At 32.6% G+C, this 14,367-nt stretch overlaps 1 long non-coding RNA gene across 1 annotated transcript; it reads left to right on the top strand.

The window, feature by feature from the left end:
* Positions 1 to 2,400: 2,400 nt before the first annotated feature.
* Positions 2,401 to 7,067, top strand: LOC131620593 (uncharacterized). Its single transcript, XR_009289190.1, has 4 exons — positions 2,401 to 3,068; positions 4,666 to 5,951; positions 6,332 to 6,397; positions 6,761 to 7,067. It is a non-coding gene; the product is annotated as an uncharacterized LOC131620593 (long non-coding RNA).
* The last annotated feature ends 7,300 nt before the right edge of the window (positions 7,068 to 14,367 follow it).

Genomic DNA, 14,367 nt, shown 5'->3' with positions numbered 1-14,367 from the left:
TCGAATTGCCTCTTGTGAGTTTGTAACCTCACAACCTTCGCCTTCGCAGCCCCAGCATATGCTTTCTCAAGAATTAACCAAGCTTGCCTCGCGGACTCGCAATCACCGACATATTCAAAATTATCACCATCGACGCAAGAGTGTATCAAGAAGAGAGCTTTGTAATCTTTCTTCTTCTCTTCCTTGAAAGTGGCTTGATGTGCAGCTGTAGGTTCAGCCCCAAGTGGTGTGACACCATTGTTGACGATATCAAGAACTTCTTGATATCCAAACAAGACCTTCATTTGTTTAGACCACTTATCGTAATTCTTCGAATCAAGAATCGGTAAATTGGAAGGAATTCGATCATTGGTACTCATTGTTGCAGCGGAATCGGATCAGAACCAGTGCTTTTGATGCCAAATGTTGGAACATACGAATCAAATTAAGGTTTCTTTAATGGAAAAAATGATGAATTGAAGAAGATGAAGATTAGAGAATGGAGAGTAAAAAATAAGAGAGAGAGAGAGAGAGAGAGAGAGAGAGAGAGAGAGTAATTGAGGGTGAGATGATAAATTGGCATTAACAACAAATAGGGGTAGTGAGCTCCTTATATAGTACACATTACAAAATGATTGGAATGAATTAAAACACCCAAAACAGAAACAGAAAAACAGTTAAGCTTCAGTGTAACCGGTTATGGCAAACAGCGTAACCGGTTACGCAACTTCAACACCTCCAGTAACTCTGTTTCACGGGCTCGTAATCGGTTACGAAAACCACTGTAACCGGTTACGCCAACTGAAGTGGTAAAAACAGCTGTTTCAAAAAAAAAAAAAATTTTGAAAAAAGTAAAGCAAAAATACAAGTAAAATTATAATTACGAAAGCGTGATGCTATTAGATATCATCATTTAATAATCTAAAGTATGTTCTCGGCCGATAATAAAATTTCAAGTCTTCAAGTACATCTTTAACTATTGTTTGGCGCATATGTTTTCATTGAGACAATTAATATGTGATCTATTGAACATATTAACTTTTAATTCCTTCATGTATTCGATTCAATAATATTAAGATTTAATATTATATAGAGACGGTAAACTTAACCTTACTCCTAAAAATTAGAAATTACATGTGATGTTCTTCCAGGTCTATTAAGTAGAAAATCTATTCATAGAGTTTTCTAAATCAAATAATCAACCATAGAGTTTAACGCCAAAAATGCATTCAGAACGAGAAGAAAAACATATGACACTATTAGAAATATACACTTTACCTGCAGAATTTCCTGCAGAATAAAATCCGGAGGTATAGCTGTGAATTTTCCTTCGACTTTATTGAATAAAAATAAATATGCGAAACAAGTTTTTGCAGAAAATTCCACAAGAATACCTGGGAATTTTGTTGCGGACGATGCATTTTCAATAAATAACCAAACGATATTTAAAAATCTGTAGGTAAGTTCGCAGGAAATACTTTCTGCGGATTTTGCTGCGGATTCTGAATTACAACAAAAATCATTCAGCATCAAGTTTCCGCAGGTAATTCCATAGGAATGTTTGCTGCGGATTTTGCTGCAGATTCTTTTTGTTATTATTTTTTAATTTTTTTATTTAAAAGATAATTTAAAATATCTTTTTTTAAAATTATTTTTTTTAAAAGTTTAAAATTTAAATATTTTCTATAAATAGTAGTAGTTTTTTTAATTTAATAAACAACATAAAACTATTTGATAGTGTTATTAAGATGTATATACTACTAATTATTATTTTAAGTGTTGTCAAAAGAATTATTATTTTAAGAAAAATAAATTTAAATTTACAAAATAAATATTTTAAAAAGATATTAGTTTTACTTTTTTTTTTCTATTATTGTAAAATTTAAAATTATAAACTTATATATGAGTATAATTTGGCATGTAATTCTTCAACTTGTGTTTTAATAAAAGGTATGAACTACTAAATTGAAAAATAAAATCAAGTAAAAGTTAAACAATGAGAATCAACCCATTGAACCAAAAAGTCTCCCACTAAGACAATATCTTCCACTAATATTTTTGTGAAACAAAATTTATCTATATTTTACTAAATTCTCTTTTAAAATGTCTTTTTTTATTACTCATATCTACAGGGAAGGGAACTCTTGTGCGGATTTTTTTCTAATTTAGGCCGCAATTCGCTTTCGCTAACTCTTTTTGATGGCATCCCCATAGGCATTAGATGTGATTTTGTAAAGAATAGATTGGGGATGTGTTTTTTTCATATTTGTTAACTCTTGAGAGGGTTTGGTTTGGCCCCCCTCTCCTTTTTGTGCGTATCACCTTTTCATTTATTCAAATAGCCCTTATTTAAAAAAAAATGGAGCCTCTTAATTTAAACCAAAAATAAAACAAAAAAATCAAATCAGGAAAGTCAGTAATGTGGAAAAGAAACAAACAATAAGGCATAAGCGCTTTTTCCAAAAGCTCCAAGGGGTGCTTATTTCCCAAAAGCTATTTTTCCCTCTCATCTTCCTCACGTAACAACAGCAACAACAATACGCTTAAACTCTTCATCTATTTGTTAAAAAAAAATCAATAGAGCAAACAACCAACAATCATATTCAGTTTTCGATTTCGAATTGTTTCAATTTCAATTTCGCGGTTCTATTTGAGCTTCACGGTTATGTTTGAGGTTCGTGAAGGTTTTCTGTTCAGAATCGAGTTGCTACTCAGTTTTGTTTTGGTTCGTGTTAGGAGGTTTCGACTCAGTGCATAGTTTGGATTCGAGCAGAGCTTTTTCACGGTTTAGATTTTGCATTCCAGCCAAGTTTTCCATAAATGTTTGTTTCGATTTCGAATCGAGTTTTGTTTCAGTTCAGAATTTAATTTATGTTTTCTGTTCATAATTGGTTGCGTTTTGGAATATTGCATTTTTACGGTTTCCACTCAATTACGGATTCTACTAAAGTTTGATTATGATTTGATTTCGGTGAAGATTTTGGTTTGAATTAAAATTAAAGCGACTATACAATATCATAATGCTAAACTGGATGAGCTCTCACCAGTTGAAATGAAGAAAAATTGCAGATTTCGTTCTCGCTCGCAAGGTGTTTGATCAGTGCATTTTAATGCACGTTCTTCCATGTTTGTACTCGAGTATTTCTTCGGTTTGTTTTATTTATTTTTATGTTTTAATATGTTTTTATATTTTATTTTATTTTTGCACTTATTTGTTTTTCGTATTAATTTTTCAGCAATAACAGTCTGCACGGAAACGATCATATCTGGAGTTCCAGGAGTCCGATTGAGGCGTTCTAATAATCGCCGGAAAGCTAAGAGAAAGAGCTACAATTCTTATGTTTGAGTCAAAGTCAGAATCGGACTGTAGAAGGGCCAGAATATGCGTTGAAGTTGCTGCACTAGCTTTAGTTAAGTTTCGGGTTAATTGGTTTTGGGCCTGGGTCGTATGTTTGACCCAGTTGGATTGTAAAACGGGTCGTGGCTTTGACTTAGGTTAGGCAGCCGCGGTTACTGTTCATCTATCTTCCATTCACGAATTTTAGAGAGCTTTTCACGATTTGCTATGGAGAACTAAACCACCCGGACGGATTTACTGTATTCAGGTTCAATGCTTTGAGTTTGTTATAACTACAATTAGATTTCTATTCCTTTCAATAATATTATATGATCATTGTTTGCTTAATTCGATTTTCTTATAATATTGTTGATTTAATTTGGATTGATACATGTTCTTGAATTTTGATCGCAATTCGACTCTGCTTAACCGTTGAATTGCGATATCTTTAACCGTATGCTTAATCCGGCAATAGGGATATATATCTTACGATGTCGATCACGCTTGTTGAATGATATTGTGTTCAAATAGGATAGAGATCGTAGTTGTATCAATCGATGATAAGTAGAACCCGAAACAGTGAATTCGTTTGCATTTTAATCACTTATTTCAAAACAGCTTATTTTCAGAATCACTTATTTTAAGCGCTTTTTCTGTAATTCGACCACCAAACCAACCCCCCTTAATCGATTTAGCTTTTAGTTAATAAAAATCAAGAATCCTTGCGATACGACTCGAGCCATTGTCGCTATACTACGTTTTTTTGAAAACTACTCGTTTTGACCCGCGAGCGACAGCGGATCAGTGTTCGATGAAATGTCCCAACCAGATTCTTTCTTCTTTTTGCTTCAGTTTTGATTTTCTTTTGCTTGGAGATAATATATGTTTTGATCTAGTCCATGTATGTATGAAAATAAACTTTGACTATATTTATTGATGACATAATGCGAATATTGAAATTTTGTCCTAGTTTGAGAGTATGCATATACCGGTAGTCATTTTTTAGTGGTTTTGTTGGCCACCAATGTGATGCTGCGATGCTTTAATAAGAGGTTGAATACTGGTTTTTCTTCTCTTTTTACAGTCAAATACCTTACAACCTATGCCAACTCATGAATAAAATTAGATCTCCTAGTTTATTAAACTTGTTTGTATTGCCATCCTCCTATTGGGTTACCTAATGTTTCTTGTGTTTCTTACGAATCAAAACTAGTTTCTAAGGTTTGCTCTATAGATGTTGCTTAATGATTTTGTTGAAAGTGATCCATATCAAAAAGAATTCATATTAGATGGTTGTGTTAAATGTGGCATTAGAATTTGATTGAACTTTTTGCTTGTTTGTTTGTTAGGTTTGAAGTAAAGGTGGTGGATTGATGCAGAAGTTGAAGCTAATCATGTAGAAGGTGTTCTGTACATAGTGTATTCGAATTATGATTTTGAGTCAGATTTTGCTCCATTTGAAAAAGGAAGAGGACCGTGAGAAGATTAAGAATTTGGAGGTGGGTTTTTTAGTCGTCATTATGCTTTGGTTCCTGAAGGAGTTTGGTTGCGTGCTCCCAAACGGTGAGTGTCGACTCTCCGCCTCTATTTCTTTTCAATAGGTTATAGTTATGACTTTTAGGTACTGTTATATTGAAATTATGAAGCAAAAATTGAGGTCTTAATTGTTATTATGCATTTAGTTGTACATTTTTTATTTTGTTGATGCACCGGTCTTTATGGGGTGTGTATCTGTGCTGCATTTAAGTGATGTGCCTGGTGTGAGTAGGGTGTTTATGCAAACAGATGATTTCTCTAACTTAGTTATGATATAATTATTTGTTTACAATTCCATGGTTGTGCATAGAAAGGTAATCAAGTGTAGAACTAGTCACAGAACAGTAGGATTCCCTGTTTGTTAGGACTTTAAGATTATACTGCTTGGTGTGTATGTCCGTCTTTAATGCCAGTTTAATACTAAATACATCCACCATCAGGTTTAGTCAGCCATGGTGTTACATGTTGTGCATAGGAAGATGTTGAAAGTGAATGTTTTCTATGCACTTTAATTGCCTAGTTTATTATTCCAAGATATTTTAATTGGATAAGTGTTCGGGTAAAAAATCATATATGTTATCTGCAAGAGAGTTGTCAATCACATGGAGCAATGACCAATATACTGGAGCTAGAGACCAACCAAAGTTTCAAGGTAAACTAAACTATTTTGATTTCAAGTTTAATTGTTTAAGATGATCAGAGATTGAACCAAAGTATACCATATTGATCATGATGACTAATAAGAAGGGTAGAATTCTAACATACCCTGGCGTATCAGTTTGGTGTGAATACTCTTTTAGGTGGCTAAGTATCATATGAGGCACGGTTAGTATATTAATGTTTAACATTGATCTTATTACTATTTGAATATATTCCCTATATAAAATAAGTTTTTATCTGAGACACGTCTATATTAATGTATATAATTTTACGGTTTCGACTCAATTACGAGTTCTACTAAAGTTTGATTGATTCGATTTGGGTGCAGATTTTGGTTTGAGTTAAAATTAACGAGAGTATACAGCGTCATAAACCTAAATTGGATGAGCGCTTACCAGTTGAAATCAAGAAAAATGCGGATTTCGTCCTCGCTCGTAAGGTGTTCGATGCAATGTCCTAACCAGATTATTTATTCTTTTTTCCTCAGTTTTGATTTTCTCAAATGATAAGAGTATATTGTTTTTTTCTCAATTGCTAGGAGTACATAGCTAGCTACATTTCATATATCTACACTCTTTACAATTGTACATTATATCCAAATAGTTTTGTAGTCAATTGTAGATTTTGATTTTTCATGTGTCTCTGTAACATCACTAATACACTTTTGCAATTGCATTTTCAAATTAATGGTATGATATGTTGAACATTAAATTGGGTGTTAGTCTGTATAATATAAACCGATTAGTGTAAGATTATTGGATGTTGGTGTTAAACTAATTATGTTGGCAGTTAACAATTTTACCATTTTTGGTTTGATAGATGCTATGCTCGTTTGCATCCAAGGGCTGTTAATTGTAGGGAAAAAAATTTGGTCACAGTAATAAGGTATGGCTAATTTCCACTCTATAGTTTGTTTTTATATAATGTAGTTGTTGTCTAAAACGGTGCATCGCTGAAAAAATGTAACATTATATGCCATATATCATCTTGCAGTTGAGGCCAAAGAAGAAAATTAAGTAGTTTGTTTTTATTTATTTTTTGTGTTTTGCCCCACTGGACACTTGACAATGATTCTTCATGAATTTTGTGTTATTATCTATATTATGCATGAGACCTAATGAGTTATATGATGCATGAGAATCTATGGCATGATATTATGGTAGATTTATTGTTGTTTCTTTAGATTTTCTCAATGCATCATGTGAAGTAATATCCAGATGACTTACCTCTTAAGTTGGTTGATTGCAGTGAATTTGAAACATCATATTGAAGGCTTTTATTGCTCAATCAGATCCTCTTACTTGGATAAATATTTACTGTAAACTCTGTGGTTGACTTTCTCTCCTTCAATATGCTTTCTCTCCTTCAATATGCTCTTGCAAATCCTCTCACTTTTTATGTATGGTTGTAATTTCTTTGTGGCTGTAGGGAAAAGAGGAGCTATTGACTTAACTAAGAAAGGAACTAAATGTTACGCATAATTGAGTTAAATGCTCCTAGCACTTATGTTAAAATGAACACCAAGATGGTTTCATCAATTCATTCACTCTCTTGTAGTGTCAGAATTTGATTCTGTCTTATTTAAATTCAAAATATTTTTAATTATAATTTTATTTTATATTATAGTTATTTTAATATATAAATTTATAATGTTTCAAAAATTTATTAAAATAAAAAATTATTTAATTTGGGACAGAGGATTGTTCCTGCGGATTTACCTGCGGAAGTTTTCTGCGGATATATCCACAAAAGTTTCCTGCGGAATTACCTGCGGAAGTTTCCTGCGGAATTACCTGCGGAATTTCCTGCCGAAAATATTACCCCCGAAGGTTTTAGCTAGGGACAAAAATCCGCAGGAAAAGTGTTTCCTGCAGAAATTTAGCTAAAATCTGCAGGTAATGCCGCAGGAAAATAGTGTATTTCTAATAGTGTGAAACAAGATTTTATTTAATCACTAAACTAAGAGTTTTAAAATGATTATGTAATATTTGAAGAAAAACATTAGTATACTGAAATGCATTACGTAATGCTTGCAAGCAAATTCAGACAAATCAGTGGAATTAAGCATAAATCAAGGTAAATGGTTGAAGAAGTGAGCAAAATATTCATAGCTGAAGAAAGTTGGCACTTAGTGAAAATTAGAAGAAAAAGGAATAAAAAAAAGAATAATTAGCCACTGTTTTCTCGCGGTCGCGATGCAGACATTGTGGGTGGGATGATGTTATATCGCAATCGCGGTGGATGCTAACGCGGTTGCGAAGACTCGTTTCCTTGACACACATTTTCATCTTTTTAAAGGAAATTTTGGCTACTCTTTTAGGTATACTTCCTCCGGTCTCAAATATAAGCAACAAAAAAAATTATATGGTTTTAAATATAAGCAAAAAAAATCTATATTTATTACATTCAATGTCATTATTACAAATATACCCCTATAACTTTTTACATTTTAAATGTTTGCAACAATTTCTAAAGAAAAAAATAGGGATAAAATTAGAAAGAATGTAAGAATTAAATGCATTGAGACATCCTCCTTAAAGGGTGAGCTTTTTTGCAAATTTGCTTATATTTGAGACCGGAGGGAGTATGAATTTTAGAGAGAAAGTGAAGGCCAGGAGCTTTGAAGCGTGAATTTGGAGGGCATTTGAGCTATTAAAGAGCTTATATTACATTAATTTCTTTGAATACTTCTTATCAATTCATGGTAATTATTAATTTCACTATGATTAGCTAATTTATTTTAGGTTAGGTCTTTTGAGATGAATCTAATTGTACTATGTTGGATCATATGATTGTTTGAGATTATTTAAATTCTTTTATGTTATAGTCATTATTTCATTGTTCTTGTTCTTGATGCTTTTTGTGTGTTGATAATGTCATACGTCAAATTTGTCTTATTCCTTTTAAATCTGGCTTAGACTTTGCATTCATATGCATCACTCCATTAGTTCATACAATAAAGTCATGCATCATCAATAATCTTGGCATTGGGATCAAGGACTATGGAGTTAGGGTTTTCTTTTGATTCAAGGTTATCAAGCAATAATATGCTCAAACATCTTAATTTCGCAATATTTCTTAAAGCTCAAGGTTATTCATCAAGAAGTTACAAGTTCACAAGTTCATTCATCATCAAGAATAAAGTGCATAAATTCTAGGGTTTCATCATTGCTTAGTGGAATTTTCTCTGATTAGGGCTTTGATCTGTCAACACACATTCAAGTTTTTCTTTTATTAAAAAAACATTGGGTTGAGATCAATATTGGTAAGGCATGTTGGTTGGTTGTTTGATTCAAAAGTGATTCTAAGAGAATTTGAAGTTCATTGGTTCAATTGAAAAAGTCAACAGAAAAACCTGAAAGTCAAAGGTTGACTTTATGACATTTTGGTCCAAATATGAGATAAAATCCAAATATCAAGAAAACATGGCACATGGATGAGATTGATCAAGGAAAATCATGAAATCAAGATAACTTGTAAAAGGGGTAAATTTGGAGAATTTGAAAATTTTCTCTAAGTACAATAATTCATGGTCAAATGGGTGAATTTGTAAGGTTCTATCTCTCTCTTCAGTGATCTAAAATGTGCAATTAAGGGTTACTTTGTAGGTATCATATGATACTACATAATGGGGAAATATTGGGTTCAAAAGATTTTTCTAAGTTGCTAAAAAATTGGACTAAAGTGGAGCATTCAGTTTGGTCAAAGTGTCCAACACTTAGAATTTTTTTAAGTATCAAGGCTGTCTTGAATCAAGGTTTTCAAGGGCATATATTTTTTTCTCAAGACTTCTTTTCAAAATGATTTCAACTCGTGTAAAATCCTAGTTTAAATTGGGGACTAACCGCTTCAAGTTGGCGTTTAAAAAGAAGACTAACTGCTTCAATTTTCTGTTTGGAATGAATACTAATCGCTTCTTTGCGTTGTTCGCTGTTTTGTTGGAAGTTAGCCTAAAATTTTATATTTCCTTGTATAAGGGGGTTCGAGAGTTTAACCCACTAAAATCTTTTAAAATTTACTCAATACTCTCGAGAAAAAATCTTGGAGAGAGCATTAGGTCATTTCATTTCGACCGAACCTCTATAATTTCTTGTGTCTTTCCACTTCCCCTTAATTTTTTTTTAATTTTTCGAATTATTAATTTCCGCTGCTAATTTCTTTAAAAAAAATTAAAAGTTTTTAAACTCTAAAGATAATCTTAAAAGTTTTTAAATCTACAATTTTTTTTAAAATCACAATTCACTCTCTTTTGTGAGTGGAGGCACATGTCGAACAAGAGACATTAAAGTCTAACTCCTGTTTAAGGACTAATCATCTCAGGAGAAAGATGACTGCTAACATATTTTTTTAACATAAGTTCTTTCGTGAACAGACCTCCACCATTTAATAGTTATGATTCTTCAGTGATTAGAGAGAATGCATGTAAAAGGTTAGAAATTCAACACTCAAATTGGTGTTTGAATAAAGTAAAACTTTGCAAATGTATAAAAAGTACTTAAATGTAACTTAGAGTTACCCCTATATAAAAAAGACGATTGGAGCGATTCCGAAATGGTCTGACGGAAAGTATAAACTACCAATGGATGTTTAGGTGTGGTTAAACTTATGAATTGAATCGAGTCTTTAATCGACACAAAATAAATTTAGTCTCTTAACTTATCTCCTACTCCAAAAAGGAGATTTTGATCACTCTAAAATTTGAAACTATAAAGACATTCGGCGGAAGCACTCCCATCCCGAAAGTCCCAATAATGCTGTTTTCCTTATAAAAAAAGAGATCTCTAATCTATCCTCATCATTTGGAATTATTTTTACTACAAACAATATTAATTTTGTTTCTTTCTTTAGTTCTTTATTCCTCCATTATACTTTTGGCATCTAATAGAAAACAGAAACAACCCTGAATCATCAAGATAGAATTAGGTCACCCACTTTTTTCAAGCAAAATTAGGTGGCAACATATATTTTCTATGGGCGCACTATCTATCTGTAATGAAAGGCAATTGATGGAGGGTAGGGACATGTTGTCTGAGGACCCTACTAATATACTACTTATGATAGAAATTGAAAAAGTGCTATGTACTGGCAATAATCACGGAAAGGTACACATTTTGTGATTTTTTTACCTACCTGCCCCAATAATGAAAAGATAATACCAAAATGCCATAAAATGAAAAAAAAATACTCAAATGCCACACTTTTAGTTCACGTCCGTCCAAGGGTTGGCCGGACCGGTGAAGACTTTTTTTCCCCTGTTGGGGTCCGTCCAGGGGTTGGCCGGACTCTAACTGAGCCTTTTTTTTTTAATTTTTTTTATTTTAATTTATTTAAATCATTTTTTAAAAAAAAAAACGAAAAAAAAAAAAAGGGTCAGTTAGAGTCCGGCCAACCCCTTGACGGACCCCAACAGGGGAAAAAAAGTCTTCACCGGTCCGGCCAACCCTTGGACGGACGTGAACTAAAAGTGTGGCATTTTGGTGTTTTAATTTTAACATGGGGCATATTGGTATTATTATTTCAGAATAGTGGCAGATAGGTAAAAAAATCACATTTTGTAATGCACTATGGTACCACAAGAATCAAAATTGGTTGAAGAAAACCCGAAAACCCACTGCCAGTCTGCCACAGTGAAATTAGGCCATGATAAGACAATTTGGAGTACCCTATTGCAAGATGACTCTGAGTGGGTCATTATAATCCATCATTGCTAATTTCAACTACTAAGGTGTTTTGCTTTATTTTGTATCTTAAAAATTCATGGCCAACATTCAATCCCCACTTGTTCAAATATCCATTTTTATAGTATTTAAATATCTTATCTGTCTGCAGAATATTTTAATGTTTGATCTGTATGTAAATTCAGAAGTAAATTTGCAGGTAAATCCGTAGGTAAGAGCAAATCCGTAGATAAATTTGAAGGTATTTAGAAAAAAATTAAAAAAAAAAGGAGGCGCCATTTAGAATGACGCATAGGTGTAAAACACCCCCAAACATGGTTATTGGGGTAATTTTTTTGAAATATAGGTTAGCTATGTATATTTTTTTTAAAACTTGGTTATTAAAAAAAAGTTTCCGAAAAAATTTATTATTGATATAAATATTTTTATATACAAATTACTATTGAACCAAATAATTTTGTAAATGTACCTAAACAAAAAATAATATTTGTATACAGGAAAAAGAACTATTATTGATCTATATATTTTTTTTATATGAAAAATGATATTTATGATCCAAATATTTTTGATTCAAAAATGGTATATGGGAAAAATCTATTATTGATCTAAATATTCTTATATACAAAAATGTACTATTGATCCAAATATTTTTGTAACTGATACCTAAACAAAAACAATATTTGTATACGAGAAAACATCTATTATAGATCTAAATATTTTTATATTCGAGAAATGGTATTTATGATCAAATATTTTTTATCCAAAAATAGTATACGAGAAAAAATCTATTATTGATCTAAATATCTTTATATACGAAAAAATCTACTATTGATCTAAACATTTTTAACCTTCTATTTAAAATAAATATTTTATGTAAACAAATGCGCGTAACAGACTAGAACATGTGCATATGCACGGGTTTGTTACTAGTTAGTTTAATAAAAAATATCCAAATAATATATAATGTAGGTAAAAAATCATTTTTGTCCTTTAACCTTACTTCTGGGTCCATTTTGGTCCCTCAATTTTAAAAGAGGCGAATTTGATCCTTTGATTGTTCAAACAACGTCACGTTAGTCCTTTCCGTTTGCTTTGTTAGTCAAAGTCAAAATAGAAGACCACTTGGCATACACTTGGTGTTGATGTGGCATATGCTTAGTAGAAGACTGCGCCACATTGCTCCTTTTTGTTTGCTTCGTTAGTCAAAGTCAAAATAAAAGACCACTTGACATACATTTGATGCTGATGTGATATATGCTCAATAGAAGACCACTTGGCATACATCTGGTGCTGATGTGGCATATGCTTATTATCAAGTTCAGCAAAATTCCAAGAATAATTCTAAAATTTTGCATTCACCAAGGATTGAACCTCAGTCACATTGATAGTAGAGTGCATTACGTTACCAACAATTGAATCTTGCCAATCTTCAAATACAAGTAGATGATAAGTGCTAAATTGTAGTTATTTTTGTAATAGTTTTACGACACTTATCTTCTCTTTTTCCTCAGTTTATATGTGTTTTAGTGTATATTACATAAATACATATACTTTGAGTTTAATCGAGTTTTTAATTCATTTATGTACCATTTGATAGTTTTCTATTCATTTTGTAGGTGTTGATGCGTATTTGAAGCATGAGAAATAAAGTGTCGAAGTCACCGCTTCAAATGCGCAATTTCGAGCAACTCATCAACGAATAAAGCTCAAAATCAAAGAATAATAAATCCTCAATTTGGTTAATATTTATTCATTGTTAGATAGGAAATTGAATAAGCTTTCCAACGAATGACAGGCTCGCTACTGGTTATGGCCGAAATAGTGAAAATTCTGCAGGTCGCTATTGGTGTCATTCGCCCGGCGAATGATAGGCTCGCCCGGCGAATGACAGGCTCGCCCGACGAATCTTGCTGAGCAGAAATGCGTTAAAAGGGGCAAATACACATATTTAGGTTATGGTTTTGGGGTATTTGTTCCCAACTTCATTAGCCTTCATTTTTTGGTAGAGAGGCTTAGACACATCAAACGGGGTTGCATCTAGGTGATCGGAGGTCGAATTTCTCATTGATTGGTGTTGATAAACCAAGAAATGTCTGGTTCCTCTTCTTCTCTTCTTTGTATACTCTATTTTGTTGGGTACGTTTGTATATTTATTTTGAACATATGTATATATATTGATCATGGTGTTGTATAATATATTTGCTTTATAAATCATTATTGATGTCTTCCTTAATCTTTTTGCATTTATGTTTGGATTTGGGTTGTTATAAAAATATACCTCACAAATCTTGATTAGGGATGAATATCTATTAGTTTCTAGATTCTAGAGATAGATTTAGAGCTAATAATATTTATGGGTGTCGAAGCTTAATGCTTCCGTGTTAGTTGTGTCGGTTGAGAGATCGTCGGTACAAATGATATGGATGTCTGTTGTGTTGTTGAGGTTGACTGAGAGATCATCGCCGAGATGATATAGTAGTTCTCTCTACTTTGGGTTAGAAATGACTTAGGGTGTGAGTGATGCTTGATGATTTTGACGAGTATTGTAGGTAGAGTGGAACTGGTAGATACGTTTAAGTTTGTGATAAGTAAATTATATGCATGCTTAATAAGTTTCTTCTCTCTAAAGAATGAATTATTTTGTGTTAATATTTACTTTTCCATTTTTATCTTTAACAAATTCAATCCAAACTCATAATTGCGGAAACTGTTGAATGGCAGTTCGGAAGCACTAATCTCTGTGGAGACGATAAATTCCCGGATAAATACTTCCAAAATTTTTGTTGCTTGCTGCTTTACCGCTTCAATAGTAGACCAAATAGGCGTCCCTCAGTTGTACTCATTAATCACAATTAAATCGATAAAGTAACGAAGGTAAACCACGTCAACATAGGTTTCCCATCAAACGAGTCATCATCAACTTGTGGCCTCGTGGTCCTGGTTGCGGCCCTCTCATGGTGTAACGATGGTGTTTGAGATACACGGTCGAGCCTGATTCTGCCGGGGTTATTTTTAGCCATGGCACCTGCAATAAAACCAGACAGCCACATCACAAATTCAACCAAATTTTTTCCAGACACAAATCAGAGATGCATCTCTAGATAAAGATGCAATTTTGCAGAAATGGAAAAATGCAATTACAACCCTAAACTCCAAACAACTTTCAATGCATGTCCA

The sequence above is a fragment of the Vicia villosa genome, linkage group LG7 (assembly GCF_029867415.1).
Source record: "Vicia villosa cultivar HV-30 ecotype Madison, WI linkage group LG7, Vvil1.0, whole genome shotgun sequence".
Taxonomy (NCBI): domain Eukaryota; kingdom Viridiplantae; phylum Streptophyta; class Magnoliopsida; order Fabales; family Fabaceae; genus Vicia; species Vicia villosa.
The sequence above is the reverse complement of the archived record's forward strand: the minus strand, read 5'-3'. Positions and strand labels throughout refer to the sequence as shown.